This window comes from Humulus lupulus, chromosome 7 (assembly GCF_963169125.1).
Source record: "Humulus lupulus chromosome 7, drHumLupu1.1, whole genome shotgun sequence".
NCBI lineage: Eukaryota > Viridiplantae > Streptophyta > Magnoliopsida > Rosales > Cannabaceae > Humulus > Humulus lupulus.
Window position 1 is genome coordinate 7,112,922 of NC_084799.1, and position 12,961 is coordinate 7,125,882.

General features: G+C 39.5%; 1 pseudogene; it reads right to left on the reverse strand.

Moving 5' to 3' along the window:
• Positions 1-5,013: 5,013 nt before the first annotated feature.
• Positions 5,014-11,652, reverse strand: LOC133791301 (uncharacterized; annotated as a pseudogene).
• Between the last annotated feature and the right edge of the window lie 1,309 nt (positions 11,653-12,961).

A 12,961-nucleotide genomic window follows, 5' to 3' on the forward strand; every position in this document is an offset into this window, starting at 1 on the left:
AAATGGATTTATATTAACTTCTAAGTTTTATGACCCAGTTAAAACCAGGAACTTATTTAAAAAAAAACTTAGTTTGTGTTAACTTCTATCCGTATCTCGAGCTCTTTAAGAAGAACAACGAAAAATGGATTTATATTAACTTCTAAATTTTATGACCCAGTTAAAACCAGGAATTTATTTAAAAAACTTAGTTCGTGTTAACGTCTATCCGTATCTCGAGCTCTTTAAGAAGAACAACGAAAAATGGGTTTATATTAACTTCTAAGTTTTGTAACCCGGTTAAAACCAGGAGCTTATTTGGAAAACTTAGTTCGTGTCAACTTTTATCCATATCTCGAGCTCTTTAAGAAGAACAACGAGAAATAGATTTATATTAACTTCTAAGTTGTGACCCGGTTAAAACCAGGATAGGACTTAGTTAGCGTTAACCCTTATCCATAGATAAGGATCAACATCTAAGTCGTTAAGGAGACCTGGTTATATCCAGGTACCATATGCCCCCCAAGTAACTGGGAAAGGGTCTTTCGTGGTTACTTTAAGATTACAATTGCAAATGTACGTAAAAAGCTGATTTTTATTAATATATAGAAAGTGGCTTTCCAGACCTTACAAGTGGATCATTGATAATATTTCTTTAAGTGGATGGCATTCAAAGTCCGTGGTACGGCTCCTCCATCAAGTCGGGCTAACTTATAAGTCCCCTCCCTGATGACTTCGATGACCTGGTAGGGTCCTTCCCAGTTCGGTCCCAAGACTCCATCTTTGGGATCTTTTCCGGCCAGGAAAACTCTCCTTAGGACCAAGTCGCCAACGCTAAAGGCGCGTTTTCTGACCTTGGTGTTAAAGTAGCGAGTGATCTTCTGCTAATAATGGGCGAGCTGGAGTTATGAATCCTCTCGCCTTTCATCAACTAGGTCTAGGGAATGGCATAGGAGCTCATGGTTCCGACCTTGGTCGTAGGACTGGACTCTATGTGACAGAATCTTAACCTCCACGGGGAGGACTGCTTCACTCCCGAAGGTTAGGGAGAAAGGAGTATGACCCGTAGGAGTCCGATGCGAGGTTCGGTATGCCCATAGGACCTGGGGGAGCTGTTCCGGCCAGACTCCCTTTGCTTCATCTAATCTTTTCTTGAGGCTTGCCTTTAGAGTCTTGTTGACAGCCTTGACCTGGCCGTTCGCCTGAGGATAGGCCACGGAAGAGAAGCTTTTCACAATTCCATGCCTTTCACAAAACTCGGTGAACAGGTCGCTGTCGAACTGAGTGCCGTTATCGGAGACGATCTTCTTGGGCAGGCCGAATCGACAGATGATGCTTTTAACGACGAAGTCAAGCACCTTTTTAGACGTGATTGTTGCCAACGGCTCTGCCTCGGCCCACTTAGTGAAGTAGTCGATGGCGACCACGGCGTAACGGACCCCGCCCTTTCCAGTGGGCAGGGCGCCCACTAAGTCTATTCCCCAAACGGAAAACGGCCAAGGTGCCGAGATCATTTTTAGCTCGACTGGAGGAGCTCGGGTAACCGCAGCGAATCGCTGGCATTTGTCGCAGCTCTTTACGTATGAAATCGAATCTTTGGACAGAGTCGGCCAATAATAACCTTGCTTGAGAACCTTTAAGGCTAAGCTTTGCCCCCCAGTGTGGTCTCCGCAGAATCCTTCATGAATTTCCTACAAGATGGCCTTCGCTTCACTTGGAAGAACGCACCGGAGGAGAGGTAAAGAGTGCCCACGTCGGTACAACACTCCATCGACTATCGTATATCTCGGAGCTTGATATAGGACTCATCGCGCGTCGCTACGTCCCTCAGGCAGCTTGCCCTCGACGAGATATTCAAGAATGGGGGTTATCCAGGTTGGCCTGGCGTCGATCATCTCGACCTCTGCCCGATATCCTTTTATACTTGGTTTTTCCAAGAATTATATTGGCACCAATCCCAGGGTTTCTGTCTCTCCCGAGGTGGCGAGCTTGGCAAGAGCATCTACATTGGTGTTATGTTCTCGAGGTATCTGTTCGATCGATCCTCGCCCAAACGCGGACAGCTCGGCTTTTACTTTCGCCAGATAGACGGCCATCTTGGGTCCTCGTGCCTGATATTCGCCCAAGACCTGGTTAACCACGAGCTGGGAGTCACTGAAGCACTGGACGAAGCTCGCCCTTAACTCCCTGGCTATCCTTAGGCCGGCCAGCAAAGCTTCATATTCCGCCTCGTTGTTGGAGGCCTTGAACTCGAACCTTAGCGCCGAGTGGAACCTATGTCCCTCGAGGGATATAAAAATGATTCCGGCCCCGGAGCCGTTTTCGTTGAATGAACCATCTACAAAGATCTTCCACAACGATTGGGGTGAGGTGAGCTGAGATGAGTCCTCCGCTGGATTCTCCTGGAATCCCGTGCACTCTGCCACAAAGTCGGCTAAGGCCTGACTTTTTATGGCAGTTCGCGGAGTATAGAAAATCTCGAACTTGGTGATAGTTCAAGCTAGAGGAACTTAAGGGCTGGATTGGAGACTTGTTTTAGCTTGTGTGGGAGGTTCAAAATCAGTTCTAAGGTGAGTTTTAGCCACTGGTTTTTATACATGCCCTGTTTTTCGTTTGGTTTTTAACTCATGGTTTTTGATGTGGGGAGTGAGGATTAAAGGGAGTTTTTGGTGTTAGTTGATTGGGGTTTAATGTGAGTGAGCTAAGGTTGTTATTTGGGGATTCAATTACATGTTTGGAGGAGGTTTTATGATGGTTTGGGAGGCTGGTTTGAGAGGGAAAACGCAGGGTTAAAATTCTGGTGCATGTGGCCGACTTAGCTGGCCTGGGCTGGGCGCCGCGGCGCAGCAGGGGAGCACCGCGGCCCTTGGCGTTTGGCAGAGGGAGAGCCCTCTCTGTTTGAGGGCGCGCCGCGGCACAAAAGCAGGGAGGGCCGCGGCCCTTAAGGCTAATTTTGCTAAAAAGTGGTTTTTAGCTTGGGGATTCAAACCATAGGCCTCGGGGTTGGACCTAGTACCCGATTGGGTAGTATTTGATGTCTCGGGGGCTGGGATTTGGTTTGGGAACCCTTGGTTATCATTTTTATTGATGAATCCTATATTTTGGTTATGACCAGGTGACCGTCGAGGAATTTAAAGGATGATCGTTCTCAGGGGTCGTTCATATTATAATACTCACTCGAACCAGATGTAAGAAAACAGTGTATGAATACAGTTGCACCCTGTATAGGTATATGACATGCATGGTTTGATATTAAGGCGTGTTGGTTGATATATGTGGACATGGATTGTATATTAAATGCTATTGAATGCTGATTACCTGCTTGAGACACTGACTAGTCAGGGACCGACTCTAAAGTCGAGAATCATGCATTGAATGGCTTTAAAGCATTAATGCTAGACCGACCCTAGGGTCGAAGAAATTATAAGCGCTTGCCTGGTTTACGACCAGATGACTATAGCCAAGGTATATGACCCCGGTGACCGTTTGTCACGTGGCTAAGGGACGTTGTCCATAGTTTCGACTCTAGAGTCGTGAGGAAGGTTATGTTGGTGACCAATCACCATGCACCTATCCTGAACGAACTTATGAAAGAATCACCTATCAGTTAAGCCCTGGTGACCCTATCGTCACATGGCTAGAGGGAGCGATGCTCATTATTGTGACTTTTGGCTATTGTCACCTACTTGTTGGACTGATAGTCCTGAATGGTTATTATGAACGTTGTTGATATTATATCATGTCTTGCTATGTTTTCTTGTTGGGCCTTGGCTCATGGGTGCTATGTGGTGCAGGTAAAGGAAAGGAAAAGCTTGGCCAGCCTTGAGTGGAGAGCTTGGGCGATGTAATGTACATACAGGGCCGCTTGACCGCCACGGTCAAGGAGTTCTCAGAGGGACTAGGGGTTTACCCTATTTTTGCCGCTTAGGCCAGCGGAGATTGTATATTTGGAACAGTAGCAACTCTTTTTGTAACTTGAACTACTTGTAAACATTTTAAAAGGCTCATGAGCAGTTTATTTACTTAATGAAATGTACCCTTTCCTTTTTATTGGTTTTTCACCTTAACCTGTTAATGGTACCTAGATCACGTTTTTAACCAAAGGACTCGGGTAGCGAGTCAAATTTCCGGTTCACCGTTCACCGTAACTGTTCTGGGGTAACCAGGGCGTTACACTAAGGTCCCTTGATTTATTCCATTTTCTCAGACGGCTCAAATCTCTGCAATGGCGGCTTGCACTGTGAATGTGCTCAGGTGACTGGCTCCAATGACTCTGCTTCATCGACGTGCTGCGTGGTGCTCAGGTGAGTTGCTCCGACTTGTTCATAACTTATTGTCCTTATGGTTTTTGTGTGATTTTGATGTTGATTTATCGATTGATCATGGGGGAAATTAGGGAAAATCATCGATTGATTGATGGAATCTATGCTACTTACCTTAATGATTATTATACGTGAATAAACTTGTTTTCTTGCAGTTATAGAATTTTAGAATTAGCTCCATGCATGCACTCTTGGATAATACTCTACTACAAAATATTCTAAATATTTCTTACCAAACTCATCACAAACTCAGATTGATAATGGTAAAATCAAGATATATGTTTGAATTTTCTTCTTATTCTCCAAATATAGTGACACGAAAATGCTTTTTTTTTTTTTCAGTGGTGACGGGTCAATATTTAAACAATAACATATGACAAAAAAAAGTGTAATTATAACAACTGTACAAACCAGAAATTAATATCAAGCAAAAGCTAAATTCGCATCATCAAAATCCCAACAGTAAAGTTAATTTCCAAATCATACTCATCTGCAGGTGCATTACCATTATGATTCTTGGAGTGAAAGTGATCCAATTATTACTAAATGACCAATTTTTGGGATGAGCCATAATGTTGGCATATCAATAAATTCATTCCAAGAAATTTCCCAATCAAAAATAAAAACAAGGGAATTGAAATGAAGTTCTCTCACAACCATAAATAGTTTAGTTTTTTAATAGCTAATCCTAACAGTAGAGACGAATTTCACTTCAAATTATGTTCCACTTTTCCTCTAGCGACTGACAAATCATTGTGGTACATCGTGTAGCACTCAACGGATAATTAGAAACTACAAAAAAAAAAATTAAAACAAATAACAAGTTAAAGAGCAATGTTCAAAGATAAAAAAAAATACAAATAAGAAAATGTGCTCAAAAAGAAGAAAGACTTTTACCAGTTATAAAATCATCGACATAGTCCGGCTCAATCTTTCCATGAGCCATTGCACCAACCTGATCCAAATCCATGCATAATATGAGTCAAATAACATTTATTAGAAAATTTACACTAGAAAAGTTATAATACATTTTGTACGTACCACAAAAACAATGTCTCTATCATTGTCAAAGTTATGGACATAATCTTTCATTTTTATCAACTTTTCCGAACTAAAAGAAAATCCTTTCATTCAAACATATATATATTAATTAGTTAATACATGTTATAGAATGTAAATATATGATACCACCTACTAAAGAAAAGCAAGAGTTAAAAGCTCACCGATTTTATGAGAATTAATAGGTAAATACTGAGTTACTTGATTTTTTATTACACGCAAAAGTTTTGCATGAGTTTTTTCGTTCTTTATACTTAGCCTTTGTAACAATTGCGCTGCAAAGTAATGGAAAATAATAGTGAACAAACAAACATACTAAAATAAGCTATGTTTTGTGATAACTTGAGTGAGTACTTACACATGAGCCCATAGAAACGTTTAGATGTTCTTGGCAAATGAGTTCGAGGTTTCACTTAAATTAAAACCCCTTTCTCAGTTCTTACGTACAATCCTTTTAACCTTCCAGCTTTGTTAAGTGGACTATCTAAGATGGCCAAAAGGGCCTGCACATTTTGATAATTATAATAATGTTAATTAATTAGTATAATCAAGTCAAATTCACAATTTTGATTAATTAAAAAAAACGAAAGAAGTAGAGAAACCTGATAGACAATATCGGGTCGATAATCACTTTCGTTTTTGCTATTGTTCCTTAAAAAGTTTGAGTGATTGTTAGAGTTTAAAAGCTGATAAGTCTGTTGTAAAAAGATAGAAAAACAAAAATATATTCAAGATAATAAATAAGAAAAAGGTATATGCACCCAATGAAATTAAAGAAGAATACCAAGTACAATATATAGTGGGTAGGTAGCTTTGTAGGTAAATATGTATATATATGGAAATTTATTTGGTAGTATTTAATGTATTTTTGGTAAATGGATTAACTCTATTTTTTTATGACTGTGTAGAATGTAGTTACGGGAGAATCTCACAAATTTTCAAGAAATTTTAGATGCCGAAATGAAGATTCATGCACGTATAAATATTGAAACAAGTACGCGCACAACAAATTGTTTAAATCTTGATTTTGACATCTTAAATTATGCTGAATTTCCTAAAAATTTGTAAGAGGTCCCGTCATATGAAAAAATCAGAGTTACAACTTATTTATGTATCGAAAATACTAAAAAATACATATAGTTAGTGATTAAAAATAATTAATACTATAGTGGTACCCTATATATACCCACATGTAGTCTATCATTTAGTGAGCACCTTTTCCTCCCAACATAATTTTTTTTTAACTAAATGTCATAAGTTACAACAAAAAATTGATTGTGATTAAGAAATAACATTTAGTCAAAACTTATTTTATGGAGAGATAAAATTTGTTGGGCTAAGGAATTTTAGTGGTTAGTCATAATTTAGCAAATAAATAGGTATATAAATAAACATGCCTAACATATTCTTTGGTCATATATATAGATAAGATGAATTAAGTAAAATTAGAGAGACCTTTCCAACTTTGCCAACTTCCAAAGAAACTCTTTCAAGGACAAATATAACACTAGCTTATGGTTTGGGTTTTGATTTTTGAGATTGTGGAGGTGGAATTGGAATTCCATATTCAATCTCAAATGAATCATCTTCTTCTTTGTCATATCTCTCAGATTTCTCCATCTTATTACCCTTAATAGCATAAGGTTCTGTTAAAAAGAAAATTATAAAATTAGAGGAATAAATCTATAAATAACAGTTACACGTAACAATGAAAAAACCAGTTGATAGTTTCTTAGTGAACAAGTCAAATATAAAATAAATAAATCCAATAAGTAAATATTTATTTGATGAGATTGTCACTACTGTAATCGCATAAAAAAACTAACAAATTAACAGACTCACCATTAAAAAGAAATATTATATATCATCTGTTGACGGTGAGAACTCGTCAACTAAGTTAAGTTAGAAAAATTGCAAAGTAGAGATTATCAAAAGAAAAGTTTTAGAAATCTAAGTATAAACTCCAAGAACAATTGCAGAAGAAAAATGGTGAAATCAGTCTGTATTGATTATGATGCCCTGCTACAGTAATTTTTCCAACCCCTTCCATGTGGAATTGGGGTTCATTTTATAGTGGGCTCTAATGGCCCTGGGTACATGGTGGTCCAGGGGACCAAGCGGTACACAGGTACTCTGTCAGGAGGGTGGTTTCAGAGGTAGTGGTGTTGCAACCAGTACATGGACAGGTACCAGGAGGATGTCTCCACTACTCGACCGTACGAATGTCAGAGGAGTGGTGCAGGTGGTAGTGGTGTCGACTCTGACATCTGGTTGGGAGCATGTTGGCCATGTCCTCTCTCTTGGTGTTTAGAAGAGAAAGCACCATAAAAATATATATATATATATCATCAAACTAAAAAAACTACAAATTACATTCACCTTTTTTTACTTTGCAAAGAAAAAGCTCTGTAGTCTCTTCTAAACTCTAATGAATATTAGGTGGAAAAAAGATTAGTTCTTCAAATTAAGAACAATATGAGAAGAATATAATTACGAAGATAAATGACAACATAACTGTAACGCCCTAAACTCCAGGGACCATTATGGTGCACATTGCAAACAGTGCTAAACTCACCAATCGAGTCATTTGGCCATAAATGTGTAACTAAGTATGATTAGCGGTTTAGGGATTAAAATTTTTTGGTTAAGATATAACGTTTCACTAGAACGTTTACTGTATACATTGGGATCCCAAAAATATAATTTAAAGGTATATTACAAGAAAAAATTTACAACCAGCCGATCTAAGCAGCAAAACAGGGTTTAGCCCTAGTTCCTCTTTCAAACCTCGGCCGTGTGGTGGTCGAGCAGCCGCATATGTACACATCATCACCTAAGCTCACCAACTCAAGGTGGTCTAGTTTTCTTTTGCCTTTACCTTCACCACATAGCACCCGTGAGCCGAAGCCCAGCAAGAAAACTCAATATGCTCATGAACAATCATATCATGATATCAAATCATATCTGGCATGCCTAGCAAACATAGCTCTATTCAAGCATGCAAATAAACTCAGATTATGCTGAGGAATCAAGGATCAGAAATCCTGCCCTCCTGATTGGATGATTATCAAGTCAATCTTAACCAGATGAATGATTTAACACTAGAGGTTCTGGTAAACCATACTGAGTGACCGACAAGCAACTCACTATGGGGCTCAGCACCCAAAGCCATGCAAATGATGATCAGAATGATCATAGAGAGCTTATAGCCCTAAACAGATGAGTGAATATCACTTTGAGGTTCTATTAAACCATAATGAGTGACTGTCAAGCAAGTCAGTATGGGGCCGGGTGCCCGTAGCAGTGTAACAAAACCGTTACCTGGGCTTTCCTGCAATGGCTCTAATCTGATGAGTGACTGATGGGTAGTCACTAGCTTAAACAGATGAGTGACTGATGGGTAAGTCACACGGGCTCGGCACCCATAGCCATGTGATGAAACAGTCATTGGGCTTGCTGGCCCTGGCTCTAGATGACTAGCCTTTGGCTAGACAAGCGCTTTTAGTTTTTATCGAACTTGAGGTCGGTCCAAAATTAATGCTCTTCTGAGTCATTTAATGTAGATGTTGATTAGATCTAATCTTTTTAGGCTTGCATTAAACATGCTAAAACCATCCTTGACCAGTGCTCAGTACTACTGCCGAACTTGACTAATGAGTCACAGGTTCACAGTTAATACTGACACCATTGTCAATCCCTGACTAATGAGTCAGTGCCATGCACAAGTAAGCAATGCTACCAGGCATAAATCATATGTCAAATATCCAAATGTAGGGCATTCAACATGCTTACTTAACAATTGCTAGCATAATTATGATCATGCACAAACACAAAGACTCAAGCTCTGATCAATCTCATATTCAATATTCATGGCATGCCCTAAACACATGTTTCTTGTGCATCACAGTTAAACATCCAACATGCATCAAGAATAACCATGCATGTCACATATGGGGTGCAGTTTTCTTACCTTTGGTCCAAGCACAGGTTACCAATAAACAAGCCACAAGCACGATCCTGATTCCAAGGCTCTAGTGATAACCTAGTCGCAACCATAATATAAAACCTCATCAAAATGAGAAATAAAAGGTTCCCGGGCCAAGACCTAGCCTCCGAGACATCGATTCCCACTAAACCGGGTAGTAGGAACGATCCCGAGGCCTAAGGTTTGAGTTCCCAAGCTTAAAACATCAATTTGGCTTTAAATACCCTCAAGCGCCGCAGCCTGCCTCCAAACAGAGGCAGAACCCTTATTTGCCTGAGCCTAGCACTGCGGCCCTAACAGCCCACCAGCAACCTTCACCATCTTCATCAAACCTGGGCCGCGGCCCAACCACAAACCATCCATTTTTCCTCATTTTCTCCATTTAAAAACCTTCCACAAACCTATCCAAACATCCCCAAATCCCAAAATCAAAGTTTTCAAACATCCCCATGATCCAAAACCCACAAAACCCAAGCTTCAATTCAATCAAAAACTCATCAAAACACAAAGTCCAATTCAAGCTTAAAAACTGTAAAAACTTAGAACTTAAAACTTGAATTACCTCAGATTGAGTTGTTTCCAACTAAATCCTCTGGCCAATAAGCTTCTAATCTTTCCTAGGATCGCTATGCCTCGACCCTCGCTTGAATCCGAGTCCTAGAACTCAAGTTACCTTCGAAAATGCGATCGGGAGACGAAAATGGAACTTTGAGGGAGAGAGAACACAGAATGTTCTTTTTATTTCTTAAAAGGTTACTTCAAGCTTAAGTTGCTTCAAACAAATCCTAACGCTCGGGGTCCCGAAAACACTCCCGGGCAAAAATAGTCAAAACCTCCAGAATTTCCCCCTGGTCTTATTAACTCCCAATTTCTCACCAAATATTAATTCCCATTACCCAATAACCCGGTAATGCACTAAATACCCCTTGACTCACTCCGAGTCAAGTATAAATCCCATTGTGACTTTCCCACTATCTTACCTCCTAGGATCGTCTTGTGATGGTAACCCTAGCATAACCAAATAATAATAAAGCACCACACACATATCACATATATGCCAAATATGCCTGAAATAGCCAAAATATGAAAATCACCCAATTACTCAAAAATGGGTCACATGCATATTTAATACACCTAAACATGCATATTATCATTTAATAACACAATAAATCAATTATGGCCCTCCCGACCTCCTAATCAAGGTCCTAAACCTTATTAGGAATTTTGGGGCATTACAACTATCCCCTCCTTATAGAAATTTCATCCTCAAAATTTATCTGAATAGCTTGGAATATAGATTCCGCATAACTGATTCCAGTTTCCAGGTCGTTCCCTTGACCTCACTGTCTCTATAACATTACCTTTACCCAAGGTATAATTTTATTCCTTAGAACCTTATTCATTCTGTTACAATCTGAACTGGCTATTCCTTACCGGAAGACTTAACCTTAACCTTCAGATTCTCATAACTCAACTCATGAGTTCTTTTAACCCAAGTCCACTGCATGGAAATATATAACACACTGTATACAACTGACAGTGCCAATGATAAGGCCGATCCAAAGTCAACCTAACCAGTCCTATCTAGGACTCAAACTGTTTATAATTTTCTAAGGCTCAACTTGCCCTTAACTCATCACCCCTTTCCATGGTGATTCTTTTAAGGAAGACACAACTTTCTACCTGGAACTCTATGTTCCTGCTTTTTAATTCAGTAATATTTTTCCATTTACTCTGAGAAGTGAGCATCCAAGCTTTAACCTCTAATAATCTCAATGGTCCCCTGAACCATCTCATGATCCAGACATAACATCTCACCCATCTCATTCCAATGAATGGGTGACGAACATGTTCTACCATACCTTATCTCATAAGGTACCTTTTCAACACTGAATAACTCTCTCTCTGATTAACATCAGTCTGAGGACAATGAACTGTACTGAATCCTCTCTATATATTCATCGCCTTCCTTAACCCTTTCCATGACCTGGAGGTAATAATAAAGTCTTTATCTGATAAGATAGACATTGAATTTCATGAAGGCGCACTATTTCTCTCACATAGAGATCTGAATGCTGGTCCGCTGTGTTACTTATCCTTACTGACAGAAGTGAACTTACTTTAAATACTGGTCCATAATGATCCAATGCCAACTCATACTAACCCACTAACCTGGGTAATCCCACTGCGAAACCCATCGCGATGTTTCCTTATTTCCATTACAAAATATCCAAAGGTTGCAATGGCCTTACTGATTCTTGATACCCTGTCTGGACCTGCTAATAGGTTAAGAACTTCAACACGCATTCCATTATGTCCCTCTCCATCTCAGGCCACCACCATAAAGCTTTCATACTCTGGTACACTGACATGATGCCTGAATGAAGAGAATAAGAAATTAGTATAAGATTCATCCAGAATCTCCCATTTAATTTGAGTGTCCATCGGATTCCAAATCTAATCCTTATAGCACAATAAATTCATACCTGACACTGTATAATCCTCAAATAATCCAGCTAAGACTTCCCACTCAATCTTTCCTATCTGTGGTTCACTTAGTCATTTTTTTTCCTTTTTATCCTTTCCGAAATGATAATCTCAAACATAAAACTGACCACCTGGCCCACCAGAAACTCTACTCTAGTTCTGGTCAGATCCTGTAACCAACATGTTACATAGGCAATCATTTCTCCTGCTAGTGAGGTGTCATAACAACCTATCAATTGATTTTGATCTATAAGAAGACTCAGAACTCTTTCCTAAAGTACCTGAAATATCTTTACCACCCAAGGAAACTGTTGCCCCTAAGGCGTTCCTTGACCTTGGCAAATTTCCACAGAGAATACACCACAATACCATCGTCCAAGACGATCACAATTCTCTTTTAAATAATCCTTTAAATGCTCTGTTCATCTGATTCACAAACACTTGGCATTAAACAAATTCTCAAAACATACTCAACACTCTCAGTGCTCTTATCTATTACAAACAATCTTTTGTATAACTTTCTCCCTAATCTCTAACTGGTCCTAACCAGATCAAAAATCCACTTTTGAGAATTCCATTTCACTCCATATCTAATCCTTGAGTTCTTACAACCTTAATGAGTCATTCAATACAGTGCCCTCAATCTGACTCCATCCCTGGCACTAATCAAACCACCATTCTATCTCTTCATATAAAAGAAACCCTGGCAAATCCCCTAGAAACACATCCAGGAACTCACAGACTAGTCCAGCCTATCCTGATCCCACTGGCACAATCTAAGTGGTATCCACCACACTAGCTAAGAGTTCTATGCATCTCTACAGATGTCATCAGCATACCAAATCTATGCACAATGCCAACTGCCACAAGGCTTTCTGTTCTCAAGCCCAAGAGATGCTATTCTTTCCTTGCCATTTAGCATTGCCCCACACTTACTTAACGAATCCATATCCAGGATCAAACCGAAGCCAGTCATAACCAGCTTTATCAAAATCATTGATGAGTCCTTTCCATAACCCAACTCATCTCTTAAGTTACCAATACAATATTGTGTTCCCATCACAACGTAACCATGTGATCAACATATCATCTTTATGCCCCTCTATATGTAACAAACAAAGGAATAGCA